This window comes from Procambarus clarkii, chromosome 49, assembly GCF_040958095.1.
Source record: "Procambarus clarkii isolate CNS0578487 chromosome 49, FALCON_Pclarkii_2.0, whole genome shotgun sequence".
NCBI classification, from domain to species: Eukaryota; Metazoa; Arthropoda; class Malacostraca; order Decapoda; family Cambaridae; genus Procambarus; species Procambarus clarkii.
The window spans coordinates 24,339,283-24,359,858 of NC_091198.1; the positions used below are offsets into that span (position 1 = coordinate 24,339,283).

General features: G+C 41.3%; 1 pseudogene; it reads right to left on the reverse strand.

Annotated features, from left to right (window-relative positions):
• LOC138351449 (enoyl-CoA hydratase, mitochondrial pseudogene) overlaps positions 1-20,576 on the reverse strand; it is an 81,243-nt pseudogene that overhangs the window by 49,163 nt on the left and 11,504 nt on the right.

Below are 20,576 nucleotides of genomic sequence, written 5' to 3' on the forward strand. Positions count from 1 at the left end.
AGAATCGAAGTGTGGGAACCGACCTGTGAGATTTATATTTATTTAATTTATATGAATATATATAGAATTTATATTTACATTAATTTATATACTTCGATAGCAATTTGTATAATGATAAGTGGACTGTATTTCTGCAATAATCTCATAATCTCACAAATCGATCCTCTACACATTAGGGTTTTTTTTTTAAATTAATATATATGCAGCCAATCAAACTACAGTATTAGACTACATACATTGAAAAGGTTCCTTATCTTATAGTACAGCAGGTTAGTCCACCAGGTATAACTAGGGTGTAGACACCACATTTTCCCTCTTTGAGGTAGCTTCCATCACCCCAGTAACTGATGCACAAAGCATGCGTCCTCGTCTTGACCTGTCAAAAGGGCGCTAGCTGTAAAGCCAGAATCCTATATATGACAGGTATATCAGAGAAAATACTGTACATGGAACAATGAAGACCTGGCTTAATTACCTTTAGTTTGAGGCTACCACGTGCTCTAACCGGATCACCCTATATAATGACATTAATGGCCATAAATGAAAGATACATGGGTTTCGGAAGAACACTTAACTTGATTTGTTGACAGCGTGTTGATAATGGTACACCTATGGTTTCCATAACACTACGTCCAAGTAAAATTAACAGGAGCCGAATTTGCTCCCGTGAGCCTCTGGTCTCAGTATAAACAATGGCCGCCCCTCCTCCCTCACTGACGCCTGGCCTACATTGTCCAGATGTCAGAAAGTGATAGAAGGGTCACATTTACTCTACTTTAATATTGATAATTAAGTTAAGTTATATGAGATGTTTTATGATGGTAAAGTCCAAAGACTAATGTATTTAAGAATAATTCCCACCATAATAGGTGGTGAATATAATAGTATGTGGCGATGATATCCCGTTTTCTTTAGACGGTAATTCCACTACAAGTTACGTTTTCTATGGGTAACTTGTTTATACAACACAGCTATTATCTGTCTGTATGATATATTAAATGGTGTCGGATTTTCCGACACGAAGGATTCATCGTGAGGCCACAAGAGGACCAAGAGCTAAGCATCGTTGAGCACCGTGGAACACTCCGCGTCTTCAGAGGAAGACTAGATTGTATATAATAGTGATTATACCTCCCCCGTGTGATAAAATATATGTTATTTATGGTGACGGTGATAATTATATATTTAAGTTTTTGCCTTTGTCTACCTCCCCCTTTAATTTACTTGCGTTACGGAACACACCCCTTGAAAGCCACTACTAACTTGGGGCCGGATACCCAAACTCGTATTAACATCAGAGAAAGAACCCAGTTGCGACCCAATAGGGCCGTACCAATATTAGTACTACATTTTGTTAGTAGAATTTCTAGAATAGTTTATGTGGATGTTTAGTTGATATTGTGGTAGGGTGCCTGCCCTGGGAACAGACGCTTGGGCAGAGGCGTGGCAGCTTTGGTCGAGAGGAGACATGTTTTAAGTTAAGTCAGTGGTTATTGTTATTTTAGCTAAATACTCGGTTAATTCTCTGGGTAGATGATTGTGTATTATCCCTTTTAGTAATTCATGTGCTGGTGATATTGCTCATTGCTCAATAATGATTTTTATCTATATTATTGCATGCTAAAGAATATTTCTGGCTATTATATTTACCATTTAATTGTTATGTTTGTCACCCTTAGCGTAGATACATTGTTTTTCCAATTTATGCAGTGTTGTTTCTTTACCCCTAGACTCATGTTGGCAAGGCCGATATAATATATATTGATCACTGCGGGAAAAGAACCGTACTAAGTCTCAAGGGTTGTAACAGTGAGGGACACAACACTCACCAGGAGAGTGAGAGAGGGACACAACACTCACCAGGAGAGTGAGAGAGTGACACACAACACTCACCAGGAGAGTGAGAGAGGGACACAACACTCACCAGGAGAGTGAGAGAGGGACACAACACTCACCAGGAGAGTGAGAGAGGGACACAACACTCACCAGGAGAGTGAGAGAGGGACACAACACTCACCAGGAGAGTGAGAGAGGGACACAACACTCACCAGGAGAGTGAGAGAGTGACACAACACTCACCAGGAGAGTGAGAGAGGGACACTCAACACTCACCAGGAGAGTGAGAGAGTGACACAACACTCACCAGGAGAGTGAGGGACACAACACTCACCAGGAGAGTGAGAGAGGGACACAACACTCACCAGGAGAGTGAGAGAGTGACACACAACACTCACCAGGAGAGTGAGAGAGGGACACAACACTCACCAGGAGAGTGAGAGAGTGACACACAACACTCACCAGGAGAGTGAGAGAGTGACACAACACTCACCAGGAGAGTGAGGGAGGGACACATCACTCACCAGGAGAGTGAGAGAGTGACACACAACACTCACCAGGAGAGTGAGAGAGGGACACAACACTCACCAGGAGAGTGAGAGAGGGACACAACACTCACCAGGAGAGTGAGAGAGTGACACACAACACACACCAGGAGAGTGAGAGAGGGACACAACACTCACCAGGAGAGTGAGAGAGTGACACACAACACTCACCAGGAGAGTGAGGGACACAACACTCACCAGGAGAGTGAGAGAGGGACACACAACACTCACCAGGAGAGTGAGAGAGGGACACAACACTCACCAGGAGAGTGAGAGAGGGACACAACACTCACCAGGAGAGTGAGAGAGTGACACAACACTCACCAGGAGAGTGAGAGAGGGACACTCAACACTCACCAGGAGAGTGAGAGAGTGACACAACACTCACCAGGAGAGTGAGGGACACAACACTCACCAGGAGAGTGAGAGAGGGACACAACACTCACCAGGAGAGTGAGAGAGGGACACAACACTCACCAGGAGAGTGAGAGAGTGACACACAACACTCACCAGGAGAGTGAGAGAGGGACACAACACTCACCAGGAGAGTGAGAGAGGGACACAACACTCACCAGGAGAGTGAGGGAGGGACACAACACTCACCAGGAGAGTGAGAGAGTAACACACAACACTCACCAGGAGAGTGAGAGAGGGACACAACACTCACCAGGAGAGTGAGAGAGTGACACACAACACTCACCAGGAGAGTGAGGGACACAACACTCACCAGGAGAGTGAGAGAGGGACACACAACACACACCAGGAGAGTGAGGGACACAACACTCACCAGGAGAGTGAGAGAGTGACACACAACACACACCAGGAGAGTGAGGGACACAACACTCACCAGGAGAGTGAGAGAGGGACACAACACTCACCAGGAGAGTGAGAGAGTGACACACAACACTCACCAGGAGAGTGAGAGAGGGATACAACACTCACCAGGAGAGTGAGAGAGGGACACAACACTCACCAGGAGAGTGAGAGAGGGACACACAACACTCACCAGGAGAGTGAGAGAGGGACACAACACTCACCGAGAGATTGAGAGAGTGACACACAACACTCACCAGGAGAGTGAGAGAGGGACACAGAACACTCACCAGGAGAGTGAGAGAGGGACACAACACTCACCAGGAGAGTGAGAGAGTGACACACAACACTCACCAGGAGAGTGAGAGAGGGACACAACACTCACCAGGAGAGTGAGAGAGGGACACAACACTCACCAGGAGAGTGAGAGAGTGACACACAACACTCACCAGGAGAGTGAGAGAGGGACACAACACTCACCAGGAGAGTGAGAGAGGGACACAACACTCACCAGGAGAGTGAGAGAGGGACACAACACTCACCAGGAGAGTGAGTGAGGGACACAACACTCACCAGGAGAGTGAGTGACACACAACACTCACCAGGAGAGTGAGAGAGGGACACAACACTCACCAGGAGAGTGAGTGAGGGACACAACACTCACCAGGAGAGTGAGTGACACACAACACTCACCAGGAGAGTGAGAGAGGGACACACAACACTCACCAGGAGAGTGAGGGACACTCAACACTCACCAGGAGAGTGACAATCCAGCAGTGTGTCGCCGGTAGACAAAACGAATAAGCCAACAAGATTATACTTCAGAGAGCGTACGAAAAAAACCATTAAAGGTTCATCCCTTGACAAATGTGTCTTCCAGCGGCCAGCCTCAGGGAGATGTGGAACAAGGTTTGCAAGGACAACAATGTATGATATTGTCAAACCTTTATTTTTTATTTATAACGACCGACAGTGTTTTCAGAATTCCCGGTCGCTGTGTCCCGTCTCTGGTAGACTCAACACAAACCAAAGTGGACTCCCTCAAAACTTTTTTTTAGAAGGACCGACACTGTCCTCGGCAACTCTGACAACAGCTGTAGCAGCAGACTGAAAACCTATTACAGAAATTCATCACGAAATATTAAATATATCAAGCATAATGTTATCGAATTCCAAATAAATTACATCTAATTTACATACAGTAGTAAAAAAAAATTGTATCCAAAATTTTTCAGTTTTCCTGAATTTGACTAAAGTGTGTTGCAATACAGTTGATTTCGTTCTCGACTCACAATCGGGGTTCCCGGGTTCAATTCCTCGCCGGGACAGAAAAGGTTGGGCAAATTTCTTTTCGCCTAATACGACTGTTCACCTAACTATAAATAGGTACCCGTGAGTCGACATCTGTTGTAGGGTTGCATCCTTGGGATGTGGGGGGGGGGGGGCAGTAATTCGTCCCTTGGGGGGGGGCCCTCGATACTAGCCTAGAGTATATATATTCGCAGGTTTCCTGTCCCCGACCAAACAAATTATTGAGAATCCAAAGTTTGTGTTCTACGACAAAATTGTTGTTAGAGAAAGATATTTCTCAAGTTTTTATCTGCTGTGCTGACAGCTGAGGCCGGCTGTTGTAGTGACAGCTAGGGCCAGCTGCTGTGCTGACAGCTGGGTCCGGTTGCTGTAGCGACAGCTGGGACCGGCTGCTGTAGTGACAGCTGAGGCATGCTTAAGGAAGGCGCTGACCAGATGGAATTTTTTTTAGTAATCCTGTGTAATCCTTTGTTATCCATCGTAATTACTCGCGGATCCCTTTCGCAAGCGAATATATTTTAATCCACAAATTCTGGGCTGATATCCAGCACTATATTGCTTTCGTAAACAAATTTTTCTTAGGTGACATTTTTTTGACATTTCTCCATCTTGTTGGTGTTTGAGATCTTGCTGAAGACTGCCGGAGCTGGCTTTTATGTCGGACTACACACCCTTGTGAAGTGTGGTCCCAAGTTCTTTGGGGGGTCCTAAAGCAGTCCTTTAAACTGTTTCTACATCCATCATGAGCATCGTTTGCAGATCTGGTATATCGCTAGTTATTCCAATATCAAAATAATTTATGTTCTGACCCTTTACGGTTACTAAACTGAGTCCTGGGGTAACAATGGGTGTGATTGTTTTAAAATTAATAGAGTTTAGTCCACTTATAGGCTGTTTCTCGAGTGACATCTTGCCCCTCTGCTTTGCTTATCCATCAGTCACGTGCCAAAACTTGACTAAATTATAACACAGACAATATCAAAATTCTACACAACGTCTCAAGTGAGTTTGGAAAGAACAATTTAATTGATTAAAATTTGATTTGATTTAATTATCAAGGGGAAAGCGCCAAGCCATTACGACTTCTTTATAGCACTTGGAAGGGGTCAGGATAAGGATTTGGGATGGGACTGGGAAGAAGTAATTGATTAAAAACGATCGTCTTTTTTTGTAAACTCGTGTTATGAATTATTTATTAATTTGCGTTCTTGGACAAATGAAACCAGAAGGCGTACAGTCAGCCACTGTACGTGGAGTCCCACTCCACCAAACTACCCAACATCGCAACTATTCAGCCCAACTGTGGGAAAACCTGGTGCGCCTCTGCGTCCTATCATTTCTTCACGAGGCTCTGTTGGCTATCCTCTGTCTCCTGGCTCGCTATAACTCTGACGGAACAAGAAGAACAGGTACCTTGGCACTTTTTCTCCTGCCCACCTTCGTCACTCTCAGAACTTCGTAGAAAGAGAGCGCCTGCAGCCCTCCTGTAAGATGCTTAGTCTTGATATCGACTCACTAATGTTCACTAATGTTCCCCTCGATGACGTTCTCTCTTTCCTTAGTCAGAAAGCGACTGTGGACCGTCTTCCTCTCCCGCTTCCCACTGACGTTTTCCTCGAACTCATTAGGCTCTGTGTTGACTCTAACTCCTTCTCTTTCAAAGGTAAATACTTCTCTCAATCTTTCGGTGTTGCTATGGGTTCCCCTCTCTCCCCTGTTATTGCCAATCTCTATATGGAATACTTCGAAACCGTTCGTCTTCCCTCTATTGATACTCGTCCCTCTCTCTGGCTTCGCTGTGTTGATGGCATTTTGGTTCTACGGCCTCGTGACCTTTGTCTTTTCCCACCTTTCTTCTCCTCTCTTAACAATCTGGCCCCTTCTATTAATTTTTAAGTTGAATGAGAATCTAAGTCCCTCCTTTCTTTTCCTGATGTTCATGTTCACAGCTCTGTGTCTGGGTTCTCTTTCTCTGTCTACCGCAAACCCATGCATGTGGCATGTACATTCACTTCTTTTCCTATCATCCTCCTTCTGTTAAGAAAAGTGTCCTCGTCTTTCTCTTCCTCTGCGCTCTACGCATCAGCGACCCTCAGTTTCTTGATTCTGAGATTTCCTTTATTTACACTCTTTCTTTCGCTTTGGTTATATACCCCTTACATTTTATCAATTGTGTCTATTCTCAGGCTAAACAAAGTTTTTCATCCCAAACGTGTTTTCAACACTAGTACCACAGTGCTCTGCCTTCCCTTCATATATGAACTCAAAAATCTCAGTAATTTCCTTAGTCATCGTGACATAAAGCTCGCTTTTCGACAAACTAACACTCTTCGTAGTAATCAGGTTCACACTGCTCCTCTTGCTTCTAATGCTGCTGGTGTCTACTCTATTTCCTGTTCGTCTTCCTCCAATATTTTGGTGAAACTGGCCGTACACTTAATGAGAGACTCAAGGAACACAAAAGAAGTGTTAAGTCTGCAGACACAAACAATGCTTTCTTCTGTCATGTTAGGGACTAATCATTCTATTGATTGGTCTTCTTCTAAAATAATCTTTCCTGCCTCTACTCTTCACAGACGCAGTCTTGTTGAATCGGCTCTGATACACAACCTACTCAACATGAACCTTAGTCCTGGTTTTGTTGCTGTTGACTCTTCTCTTCCACAGTACACACTCAAATGCTACAACCCTCTTAACAATCGTGACCTGACTTAAGCCTACCCACCTTGTCTCTTTCTTATCCTCCTCTTATTCTTACCTATCCGATTCCATTCTTATTCATACCCTTCTCGACTCAGAATCCGGAATTCCAAGTTCGAGTCCCAGGCGGGACGGAAATGGTTGGGCGCATTTCCTAGTCTACTGCCCTTGTCCGCCTAGCAGTAAATAGGTACCCTGGAGTTAGTTTGTCGTTGGGTTGAATCTTGGGGAGGGTAAGTAATTTGATCCTGGGGGGGGTGACCTCAATATAAGCATAATATGTATACTGTATATACACTGGCTGCCTGTCCCCCGATACAATGAATTATTATTATTATTATCAGAAAGCCCGTATCTGGGTATATCAGATATGCCTGGATATGTAGATGATCTCGCCTACTTTTCTCTATAACATATCAGCAGTGCTAATAAGAGCATACTCGGTACCTTCCCTTGGTACATTCTTCCGTTGTCTGGTCAGCATAGCCTATTCCCATCAGTCTGTTATTCTAAGATTTTCCAACGTCAAGAAATTATCGTACCAATGTGCCCTTATCTTAGCCTACCAGAGAACCCAACACAGAAACCGGACCATATGTCAATTCCGCGAGCCGCTACCATTTTTTAGTATGACAAATGTTGGCCTTAGGACGCGTTGCTCCCGTATCTGAGAATCCCCCAACTATCAACATGATTTTTCCGCGTCTGTAGATTATTAATTTAAAAGATTTAATCTCTTTAACTATAAAATCATGGCCAATTAGTTGACCGTATCAACTGCAGCGTCAGTAGTTCCTCTTTGGTGTACATTATCTCTCTACCGGTCTCCCCCTTCAAGCTGTTTGGCTCATGTTGAGCAACGCCTCGTGATAACCTTTCTGTACACAACGCAGAAGTTCTCCCTCAGCAGCACATCTAAACAGTGGAATTCTCTGAGATTGTTGATGTTAATCTTTAAAGACACTTCATATAATGACGGGAAGAAGTTGTCTCCACTTGACACCAACTAACATTAAACACGTCTATCTTTCACAAGAGACGATAACTTTCAATACACAAAGATGTTAACGTCGTGTGTAGATAGTATAGTTTAATATTTTTTAAAGACGGTTCTCTATCTCGTTGCCATGAGAAAAAAGTACGATAGTTTTGCTGTTAAATATTTCTGTACTTACATCAACGTATGAGAGATAGGCTATTCTCAAAAAGTTGGAGGCCGTGTACCTTCGTCAAATCCCTAATCGGTGGAGCCAGACGACTTAACTTCCTCCAAGTTACAACTAGACACTTTAATATTCGCAATAACTTATTTCATTCAAGTTCAAGCGGACAAAAAACACAGAGGAAATAAGCTTAGTGAATCAGTAGCATGCAGATCAAGTCAGATATTCCAGACAAAAATATCCATTATAACGAGTCTTGCAATCACTCTGGAGTGATTGCAAACCTTGCAATTACCTCCCTTATCAATTTCTACTCCAGACTGCTAGGAGTGTCGAGTGAAAGGTACATGTTGACGTACTTCAAAGGTGTTTCATAAATAACAGTATTAATTAATACTGAAGAAATATCAAGCAATATGAACACCGATTAGTGTTCATATTGTGATTAGTGATTAGTGTTAGTAAGCAACTGCGAGATCCTGAGTCAAGAAGCACAAGGAAACCCACATGGATAGGCTGTATGCTCCAGGGATATGTACACTGTGTGGTGAACTCTGATACTCTTTGTACAATACATTGACTTTACTTAGGCTCTGGATTATATCTAGATCGAAGATATTCTTGCCGTTGGTCTGTAAGGACTTGTGGTTGCCATAATATCCCTCCAGAGATTGATAAACATTAAAACAAAACAAAAATAACCTGCAAACGAGAAACAAATACTTTATACTACAAAAGAAATAGAAGTGCAGATTACACGAACCTAAATATCATTAAACAATAAGATATTAAAGCAGAATCAGATATAACAAAAGCCAGAAAAAGCATCGAGGCAGCGGAAAAATGGGCAAGAAGGCATTTGCGAAGAGGTATTAAAGCATCACCATCTATTCCGAGTTAATGCCGGGGTAGGCATTGGCCTCCCGGGGGCGCTGGTTGGCCCCGAGCACCACTAGGCTACTGCCACATAATGCATACTAATACGCACTTGGTCCACGATCCTCTTCCCTCCCGTCATGATGTAACGGGCGAAAACTCACAGTAAGAACATGAGATACGACGAATGGAAAATAAGGATAGAAGCATAAACAAAGGAAAAATGAAAATTTAAGATCTATTGATATTTTCCTGGTGAAATAATCGGTTGATATAAATCTATAAAACAGCACCAAAAATCTATCTTTTTTTAAGACGTTACAAAAGTGGAAGAATACTGATCACAATTAAAAAAAAAATGATGCAACAGAGTGATTGACTCGGCGTTCTGGTGATTCACAGAGAGAATATATTGGCGTGATATATTCCAAATGAATATATCACGGCATTATATTATCTCTCTGGGAATCACCAGAACTCAGGTTCAAGTCACTCCATTGTCTCAAAATGATTTACATTGATATATCACGCCATTGTAGATTCATTGCGATCTAACTGGGGCGTAAGAGTGTGAACGCTATTACCGTAGGTCAGAGTGTGGTCGGGTTGATTATAAAACCCTGGTTAGGCTCCGGTTCAGGGCCTCCAAAACCTACCCATGAATTTTACTAGTAAAGTTTCAGGTTGGTCAACATTTGCCCCATCGTGGCCAAGTCGGTTAAGACAGGTGTCTGGGAATCACCAGAAACCAGGTTCAAGTCACTCCATTGCCTCAAAATTACTTTCATTTATAGATCATGCCATTGTAGTTTCATTGCAGTTGATCAAACATTATAACTTGTGAATGTAGGAATCTACAGGAGGAATATGGGGTCAGAGTGAGGCAGCTCCTATTTGAAGATAATCTTTTGAGCTGGATGAGCATCGAACCAGCGTCCTGGGCCACTGGGGGTCACCCCCAGACACGTGCCTTAAACCATGGACAACGATTTCCTACAGGTTCCATCACGCTATTGTGATTTCATTATGTGTGCGTTACTCTTGTTTATGTCGAACTCTCACTCTCATTTGTCTAACCGACGCACAAAACTTCCCAGTGCAACTTGCCAACTTGTCCCATATATTGACAACTTTATCATCTAACCAGAATTTGTCCAATTCATTTGTATCTCAATGCATATCTAACTTGTATCCAGTGATCCGTATTCTTTCTCGGATAAAGAATCACTTGGATTAATATCACCACTATATTTATATATCTGTCATCTTAAACCCTTCCGCCATGTGTGTACACGTGTCAGATCTGGTAACGTCACTCAGAACACACACGGATCGTATAGGTTCAACGTGGGAATTCGTTATCATAACTGATACAAATTAATATAATTTATATCACGGGCTGAACATGTTTTAAGTCAATGAAGGCCATCATAGGCTTCTTTGTGGCATTTTACAATTCTTCTCATTCCCTTGATAAAGGTAAGAAGTAAATATTAAGCAATCACAATGTGGAGATTTTAATTATATAAACTACTAGCTGTACCCGGCCACGCATTGCTGTGGCTCAGCAACACGCAACAGCAACCCTCCCCCTGTCTCCCAATCCTCTCCACCATTCCCCACTCCCTGTCTCCTCATCCTCCCCCATCCCTATGTCCTTCCCACTATCCACCACTCCACCGTCCCCTCGTCCTCCTAACCATTCCACACTCCACAGTCCCCTCGTTCTCTCCACCATCCCCAACTCCCCCGTCTCCTCATCCTCCCCACCATTCCTCACTCCCTTGTCTGATGGATTCCAAGATTCCCATCAGAAAATTGGGAACATCAAATGATCTTATGTTCCCATCACTGAAACATAAGAAAACCAATTAAAAAACGAAATGAAAAAAAATAAAAAAATAAAAAATAAACTATTCTCACAAAATGAACGGTATGGTAAACAACAAAGCTCAATTCCAATGCAATGTCACACAAAATAATTATATCAAAATGAAAATAATTCAAAATTTATGAAAATTCAATTTACCAATGAAATCGTTAACATAGAAATGGGATCGAAACATATTTAGAATAGTGTGAGTTGTTCTTACATGGAACAGAAGGAGCTGTTTAAAAAAATAATAACTTTTCTATCTGTCACAAGTGTGACATCTATACTTACACTCATGAAATGAATGGTATGATAAACAATATAGCTCAGTTCCAACGCAATGTCACACAAAATAATTAAATCAAAATGAAAATATATCGAAATGTATGAAAATTTAATTTGTCAATGCAATCAAAAACATTGAAATGGAATCATAACATATTTAGTATAGTGTGTGTGGCTCTTATGTGCAAGCGATGGTGCTGTTTAAAAAAAAAATGTTTTTACATGTTAGAGGTGTGGCATCTTTACTTATACTTACGAAATGAATGGTATGGTAAAAACACAAAACACATTTCAATTCCTACACATTGTCACACAAAATGATTCAATAAAAATTAAAATAAATCGAAATCTATGAAAATTAAATTTATCAATGCAATCGGAAACATTAAAATGGAATTCATAACATATTTAGTATAGCGTGTGTGTTGCTATTACCTGCAACAGATGGTGCTCTTTTCGAAAAAAAAAAAGTTTTTACCTGTCACAGGTGTGGTATCTATATAGTAGGTATATTAAAACACGCACATATTTGAATGGAATGTTGTGTCAGAATTTCTAAGCAATTGGTGAAGAACTTTGGGAGATTACAGCGTGTGTTGCTCTTACGTCCAACAGATGGCACTGTTTAAAAAAAAAAAAAACATGTTTTTTCCTGTCACAGGTAAGGCACGTATATAGTAGGTATATAAAGACACGTGTCGGGAAACCGACACACACACACAAATAACACAGTCTCCCCTAGTCTGTACTCCCTTCAGGATGGAAAATGGGAGACTCTGTGACGTCATCGACTCCGTGACGTCATCGACTCCGTGACGTGATCGAAGTCATTGTATATTTACATTATGAAACATTGTTGATAGATTAGTTTAGTATCTAGAGTTAACAAAAAAGTATTCAATAAGACTGAATATAATTATTTACACAGTATTGTAGCTAGGTTCCCTTGCTAATGTAAAATTACTTTGAGTGAGGAACCAGAGCATAAGGGCGTTGCCCGGAGTGGGCAGGAAGGCGTCCATATACACAATAACAACAAAACATAGCAGCCGACCACGCTGTATTGGCTAACTGGTGTATACAGCTAGACACCCCATTTACGTGTCAACACCAGCTACACAGCCTAACAACCATCACATCAACGACTGTATCCGGCTTATCAAGTATTTTGTATCTGAATTATAATGTGCACATTTATTCATTTATAAAAATAAGTCGGTCATGATGTATGAACAACCCAAACACAATGTACGTGAACCCCATTATAGCCCTCACAGTTCATGCCATACCTGTAATTGATATGTTTAGGGAACTTTGATTAATTCCTTGCATCCCATACAGGTAAATTGTGAGAGGAGCAGCAAGAATCTGTGCAGACAGTTGGTCCATACACATAATTAACTACTTGTTTGCCAAGCCTTGTCCTTCCCACCAGCCGCCATTACGTGGCACAAAGAGGCAGGGCCACACCCATCTTGAGGCTACACCTACACGCCTTACTAGGCTCATTCTACTGGCATAGCTAAGCCATTTATGATTTTAGTAGCAGTAGTTATAATTAATTATTATATTAGTAGTTTAGACCACCATATGTGGTACACTATATAATGAAATAACTGAAATAATAGATTTAAAGGTAAACAATTGGTAGTTTAAGAAGGAGCCATAACAAAGTGGTTTAGGCTACCAATTGTCCCTCCCAATAGTGTGTAAGAAGATTTCAGGCAGTTTACCAGTATATACAGTCCACTTAATTAATACTTACTTACTAAGAAAATAAATAAGACATAACTTTATTTTATTAAATCAATTTGAAAAAGAGAGAATAGCTGCTTGGAATTTCCCCACATTATTTGGTCCTTCGAACCAGATTATTTAGTTCTTTGAACTAGATATTATACATACATATAGTGCTAGTGCAATATTACCTACACACATTATAGCAGGAAGACACTGCTATATTTTTTGCATATTTTCTAACCTAACTTTTCAATCTCATAGCAAACAGAACTTACAACAAGCACTATTATTGTTCTGACAGTATCAAAGGAACAATTGTGTTTTTTTCATTTCATTACAAGAGGTTGATAAGAGGCTACTTTACTTATAAGTTACTTATAAATGTTTTTTTGTAATTATTGCATTATTATTGCCATTACTGTAACATTTACTGCATGCCACATCATTTACTACTAATTCTTGCACAAGGGTAGAACATTTTAGGCTGGTGTTGTACAGCAACCTAGTCTAATTTATTGTGCTAACCTGGTGTAAGGGTAAGAATTTTACACTTGTCTAGAGTTGAACACATTACAACCTAGCAAGTACATATTTTTATGCAGTATTTAAGACAACCCGAGTTGTGTTGTCAATATGATATCAATATAACATTAGTACAATTTACCTATAATCATTTCACCTTTGAGTGTTAACCTGTGTCTCTGTACCAACCAAGAGTGATAATGATGGGCTAACTTGCGGATACCAGCATTGATACAGGTCTACCACTCAAATTATAGTGTGTATGATTATACAGTGTATATTTAATTAAATGATAACCAGCTCTAGTTCAGAAACTAGTGGCTTTACTAATACAAGTGCCATAAATAGTCCTGACACTAGTCTATACGACTAACAAGTACTTCCAAGATGTCTACTGTCAAAAATGTCCAAATAACCCTCACAGGATTGAGGGATCATTTATCACGGCAGATTAGCACATGTGAAGACATGAGTAAACAAACTCCAGTTAACTATGTAGCATTGGAAAATTATCTTAGGCTTGCACGGAACAAATATGACCGTGTGTTGCAACAAATGAAAGAATATCAAGTTTTACTTCAGAATACCAGTGTTGGTGGAGAAACATTACAAGATGTTATACAAGAACATTCCGATTATGAAGATACAATGTTTACACAGTTGCAATACTTTGATGATATCATACATGCCCATAAAACCAATATAAATATTGTAACCACAACTTCCCAGAAACAGACAGCACCAGAAGTCAAATTGCCATCACTTAGTTTACCAACTTTTTCTGGAAGAGAAGACGAGAGTTGGGACGGTTTCTGGAGCAAATTTGTCGATTCTGTGGATTCTAATGCTAATGTGCCAAAAACAACAAAGTTTACATACTTACAGAGTGTCTTGAAGGATGAAGCGTATCAGGTAGTCTGTAATCTAAATCACACAGATGATGATTATGACAATGCAGTACAACTCCTGAAAGATAATTACGCTAAACCTGAAAGGACTATCAGAATTCTAACACAGAGACTGTTAGACATTAAACCTCCAAATAATACTGCAGTCTCACTCCAAACCTTCAGATTGGAGCTTGAGTCCATGCTCAAGGCACTTAAAAATAAAGTGAACCTGGATGAGTCAGACTGGATAATACAAGTCCATATGACACGGAAATTACCCAGGGACATACTGGATAAGTTGTTTGTATTCGTAGGTAAGTCATCCTTGACTGTAAATGAGATTACAAAGGGTTTACAAACCATCATAGAACGAGAAAGAGTTAATCCAGAAGAAAAAACGACATCTAAACCTACGTCTGCTACTAATAGTAAACAACAGAGTACAAACAGTACTCCAAACAAAGCTAAGACATCTTCCCCCTCCACAAAGTGGAATCAGGGCAGTGTAGGAACATATGCAGTTGGTTCCTCTAAACCTACAGTTAACGCGTCACCCAAGACGGTGACTCCTCAAGATACTGTTAATAATAATAATAATAATAATAATAATCTTTATTTAGGTAAGGTACATACATAAAGAGATTTACAAAGTTTGTTGGCTTTATAGATAGAGCTAGTACATACAATGCCTAAAGCCACTATTACGCAAAGCGTTTCGGGCAGGAAAAACATTAATGACTACAGCTTAAAACTAATGGGTAAAAAGAAAAGATGTGATGAGTACATATAAAAAATAGAGGTAAAAGAGGGGGAAACATTGTTGAAAAAGCAGCACAAATACAATTACAAATTATTACAGAAAATTACATTCAAACAGCGTTGATTTGAAAAACAAAAAAACAAAAAATATACATGGGTTGACAACAGGGGGGTAAGGTGGGTTACATGGAATTTATTAGGTATAGCTTCGTTTTTAACTTAAACTGGTTGAGAGAGGTACAGTCTTTAACATGGTTGGGAAGGTCATTCCACATTCTGGGCCCCTTGATTTGTAGAGCATTTCTGGTTTGATTTAGTCGTACTCTAGGAATATCAAAACTGTATTTCTGGTGTGGTGCTCATGGGTTCTGTTACAACCTTCTATGAAGCTTTTGAGATCAGGATTGGCATTATAGTTTAGCGTTTTATATATGTATAATACACATGAGAGAATGTGCAGTGACTTAATGTCTAACATATTCAGAGATTTGAGTAGGGGTACCGAGTGATGTCTGGGGCCAGAATTGGATATTGTCCTAATAGCAGCTTTGTGTTGAGTAATTAGAGGACGTAAGTGATTTTGGGTAGTAGAGCCCGAAGCACAAATACCATAGTTGAGATATGGATAGATAAGGGAGTAATAGAGAGTCACCAGGGCATGGCGTGGTACATAATATCTGATCTTAGAAAGAATGCCCACAGTTTTTGAAACTTTTTTTGATATGTTTAGAATGTGTCCCTGGAAATTCAGCTTGTGGTCAATGAGAATGCCAAGGAATTTGCCATCTAATTTGTTACAAATATGGAGTCTGGAGTTATGGAGTCAAATAATGTCTGGAGACCATGTGTGTTTTGTGAGCAATCACATTCCATGTACAATTGCAGACGCTACCCTGATCGTGCAACACGCATAAAACGACTCAAGGAGTTACATAGATGTAGCAAGTGTATAAGGGAACATCATCCCGACAATTGCACAACAGTAATGCGCATCTGCACTAAGTGCCATAAGGGTCAACACCATACTGCACTTTGTGGGGACACAAGTATAAAGTCTCCCAAACCACAGGAGGAGGAAGGAGCTACAGCATCAGTAAAGCTTTGTACTGTGTTACCTGACATAAGTGTCTTCACAACCAGGTCTAACCATAAATCAGCTCTACCTACTGCACGATTGATCATTAGAAATGGAAAGAATAAAGCCACCGTACGTGGATTATTTGATCAAGGGTCCCAACTGACCTTCATATCCAAGGAGTTGGTAGATAAACTGAAACTCACACCTGTAGAGGAGACACGGATAAACATAGCAGGATTCTTGACTAACTCAGGAGCCCGAACTTACAGGGTAGTACGACCCACAGTAAGATTAGGAGGTTATGTACGAAAAGTACCAGCACTAGTAGTAGATAGATTTCCAACAGACCTGTATATAGAAGGTCTAGGAACAACAGCCAAATTCCTGGAAGAAAAGAGAATTCCTTTGGCTGATAACATTATATCGGACAACCTTTCCGATATTGGAATCCTTATGGGATCAGATGTCTACCATAAGTTTATCATAGGAAAGGAAGATTACCACGGTATGAACGTGTTACCATCTGCAGGTGGCTATTTACAGTATTAGTAATACTATATATCAGTATTACGGCTAAAACAACCCGCACCTGTGGATCACCAACATGCCAACACAGTAATGGTTGCATGACTAGGAGAACAGTCTCCACTGCAACTCAGAGACATTTCCGAGGATGAGCTTGATCCCCCAGTATATAAGTTATGGGACCTGGCAACTCTCGGCATTGTCCCTGAACAACCTAGTCCAGATGATGACTGGACTTATAAACAATACCTAGACTCAGTTATCTACAGAGATAATCAGTACTGGGTCAGGTTACCATGGAAGCTGAATCACCCTCAGCTACCCATCAACTACTTCATGGCACAAAATCAATTAAGATCACAGGTGTTACGTTTACAAAGACAACCTGAGAACTTGAAGTTGTACCATGAAATAATACAGAAACAGCTCGATGACAAATTTATCGAAGTTGTAACAAATGATAACCCAAAGGAAGGACATTATCTGCCACACCACCATGTTCAGAAGGATTCTGTTACTACCCCACTACGGATAGTATTTAATTGCAGTGCTAAGATGGGGCAGAATAGTGTTTCGTTAAATGATTGCCTTCAAACAGGCCCAAGCCTAACACAAAGGCTTTATGACGTGCTGTTAAAGTTTCGTATAGGGACTTATGCATATACGGCCGACATTAGCAAGGCATTCCTTAGGGTAGGTCTTCAAGAAGAAGACCGGAACTACACAAAGTTCCTATGGATTAAGGATCCTAATGATCCAAACAGTGAAATAATCACTTATCGGTTTGCGTCTGTTTTGTTCGGAGCCACGAGCTCACCATTTCTGCTTCAAGCCACCTTGGATATGCACTTGAAGAAGTCCAATAGCCCGAACAAGACAGAAATTAGCGAGAACCTGTATGTGGATAACTTTCAAGGAACAGCCAACAGTGAAAGTAAGCTGTTTGACATATACCATGAGGCCAATCGAGAATTAATGGGAGCCAATATGCCTCTCCAGTCTTGGGTCTCTAACAATGACAAATTAAAACAACTGATCACAACTGAATTTCCCGACTACCAAGTACCCGAGATGACAAAGGTTCTAGGTGTCCAATGGAACACGACAACCGATCAGTTGACAATCAAGTCAGTGGAGACAGATACCACTAACTTAACAATGAGAAAATTGCTATCACAAGTCAGCAAACCCTTCGACCCATTAGGCTTATTAAGTCCAATACTAATTAATGGGAAGATGATAATACAGGAATGTTGGCAACAAAAGATAGGCTGGGATGATCTTCTAACACCTGCCCTACAGGAAAAATGGCAAGGGTTAGTGAAAGATTTAAGTATCCTAGAGTCTGTCAAGTTCCCTAGGAACACAGTAGTAAATGAAAAAGAACCAATTAAGCTGCATGTATTTTGTGATGCCTCAGGAAAGGCTTATGGTACAGTAGCTTACCTGGTCTCAAATGGGCAAGCCAATTTGCTCACATCAAAGGCCAGAGTGGCACCTTTAAAGAAAAGATCACTGCCACAACTGAAATTAACAGCCTTACTGCTAGGTGTAAGATTGGCTCATTATCTGATCAAGGCCTTAAGCAACATCCACTTTACAGAAACAGTAGTATGGTCAGATAATGAGGCAGTGCTACAGTGGGTTAAAAACAATAACAGTAAGAATCCTTACGTGAGTAACCGCGTTAAGGAAATACGAGAGTTGTCAGCAGGGTATAAACTAAGATATGTACCTACTAAAGAGAATCCAGCTGACTATCTCTCCCGACGCCTGACTTTACGGCAATTAACAAAGGCAGAGATGTGGTTCAATGGACCTCAGTGGCTAATCAGCGACCAGTGGCCTGAACAAAAGCCACAAGTCATTGTGACCAATGTCACTGTTCCCACTGAGAACCCGGAACTACCTCGGACTTTGGTAATTGATCCTGCTCGGTACTCTGAACTGAACAAACTTGTAGGTGTCACCAAAGTAGTGTTTGATTTTCTAAAGAAAATAGGAATCAAGCATAAATTCCCTAGTGCCTTAAGATACTGGGTTAAAAGAGCTCAGACCGACACATTCGGGACAGAAATTGACAATGTTCCTAAGAAGCTACAACATGATCTGGGTCTCTGGTTAGACACTGACAATTATAACTTGATAAGATGCGGAGGACGCTTACAACATGCTGACATAGATCTGGAAGCAAAAAATCCAATATTGCTCCCTCGTCACCACATAGTAAGCAAACTAATTGTGTTACATATACACAAATACTGCACTCTGCATGGTGGGGTATTAGATACTCTCACAGAATTAAGACAACAGTACTGGCTACCCCAAGGTAGACAGACAGTAAAATCCATAATCAAATCCTGTGTTGTATGCCGGAGATACGATGCCAGAGTGTGTCCATATCCTGGCCCTCCTCCACTTCCGAAGGAACGAGTCGTACATATTCATCCTTTTGAGACAACAGGAGTAGATTTCACAGGAGCACTGACACTGACAGGCACTAAAGACAAGAAACCAGTAAAGGCCTATATCTGTCTTTTTACTTGTGCCACAACAAGGGCAGTCCATCTAGAAGTGACTCCCGATATGAGTGCCGAAGCATTCTTACAGGCTTTCCGCAGGTTTGCTTCACGTAGATCTTGTCCCAAGTTAATGATTTCAGACAATGGGTCCAACTTGGTGGCAGGAGAAGCATGCCTGAGGAAAATCTGGACACACCCCAAGGTACGCACAGCCCTAACTCAACGGCAGTGCTATTGGAAATTCATACCTCCCAGAGCACCATGGCATGGAGGCTTCTATGAACGGATGGTTGGTACGGTGAAACGGTCTTTACGGAAAACCCTACACCGCCAAAGGATTGACCTTCAGGAGCTTCAAACAGTAATCATAGAAATAGAAGCACGAGTTAACAACCGACCACTTACCTACCTCTCTGATGATGCTTTGCAGCGTGAACCATTAAGTCCAGCTCATTTGATGTATGGGAGACCTCTCAAAACACTTGTGTCCCTTACGGATGAGGAACCAGAGGATCCTTCATATGTCAAAGAGAGTGATTTGGTTCATCGTTTCAAACATCTTTCAGGGGTGATAAGTCGGTGGAATGACGTATGGACTCGTGAATACCTAACAGCTCTGAGGGAGTATCATTACGGGGCAAACAATCCCTATAACAGAATTAACTTGAACCCTGGTGACAGTTCTGGTGGATAGTGATGGACCACGCTCTGAGTGGCCTATAGGAGAAATAGTCTCTGTTCATCCAGACAGCCAGGGCATCTTGAGAATAGTGAAAGTAAAATGCAAAGGCAACACTACTCTCAAAACTTTAGAGAAATTAGTACCTTTAGAACTGGCCAGGAAAGAAGACGTACAACGACTTCCAGCACCCGATACGCCAGTATGGGACATACGTCCCCAACGGACTGCTGCACAACAATGTAAACTCAAATTAAAGCAGCACTATAATTCTGAGGGAGAAGAATAAAGTGATCGCAGTCCTTACCGGGACTTCGACCCGTGTTCTGCCCCCTGGGAATTATGTCGGGAAACCGACACACACACAACCACACACACACAAATAACACAGTCTCCCCTAGTCTGTACTCCCTTCAGGATGGAAAATGGGAGACTCCGTGATGTCATCGACTCCGTGAC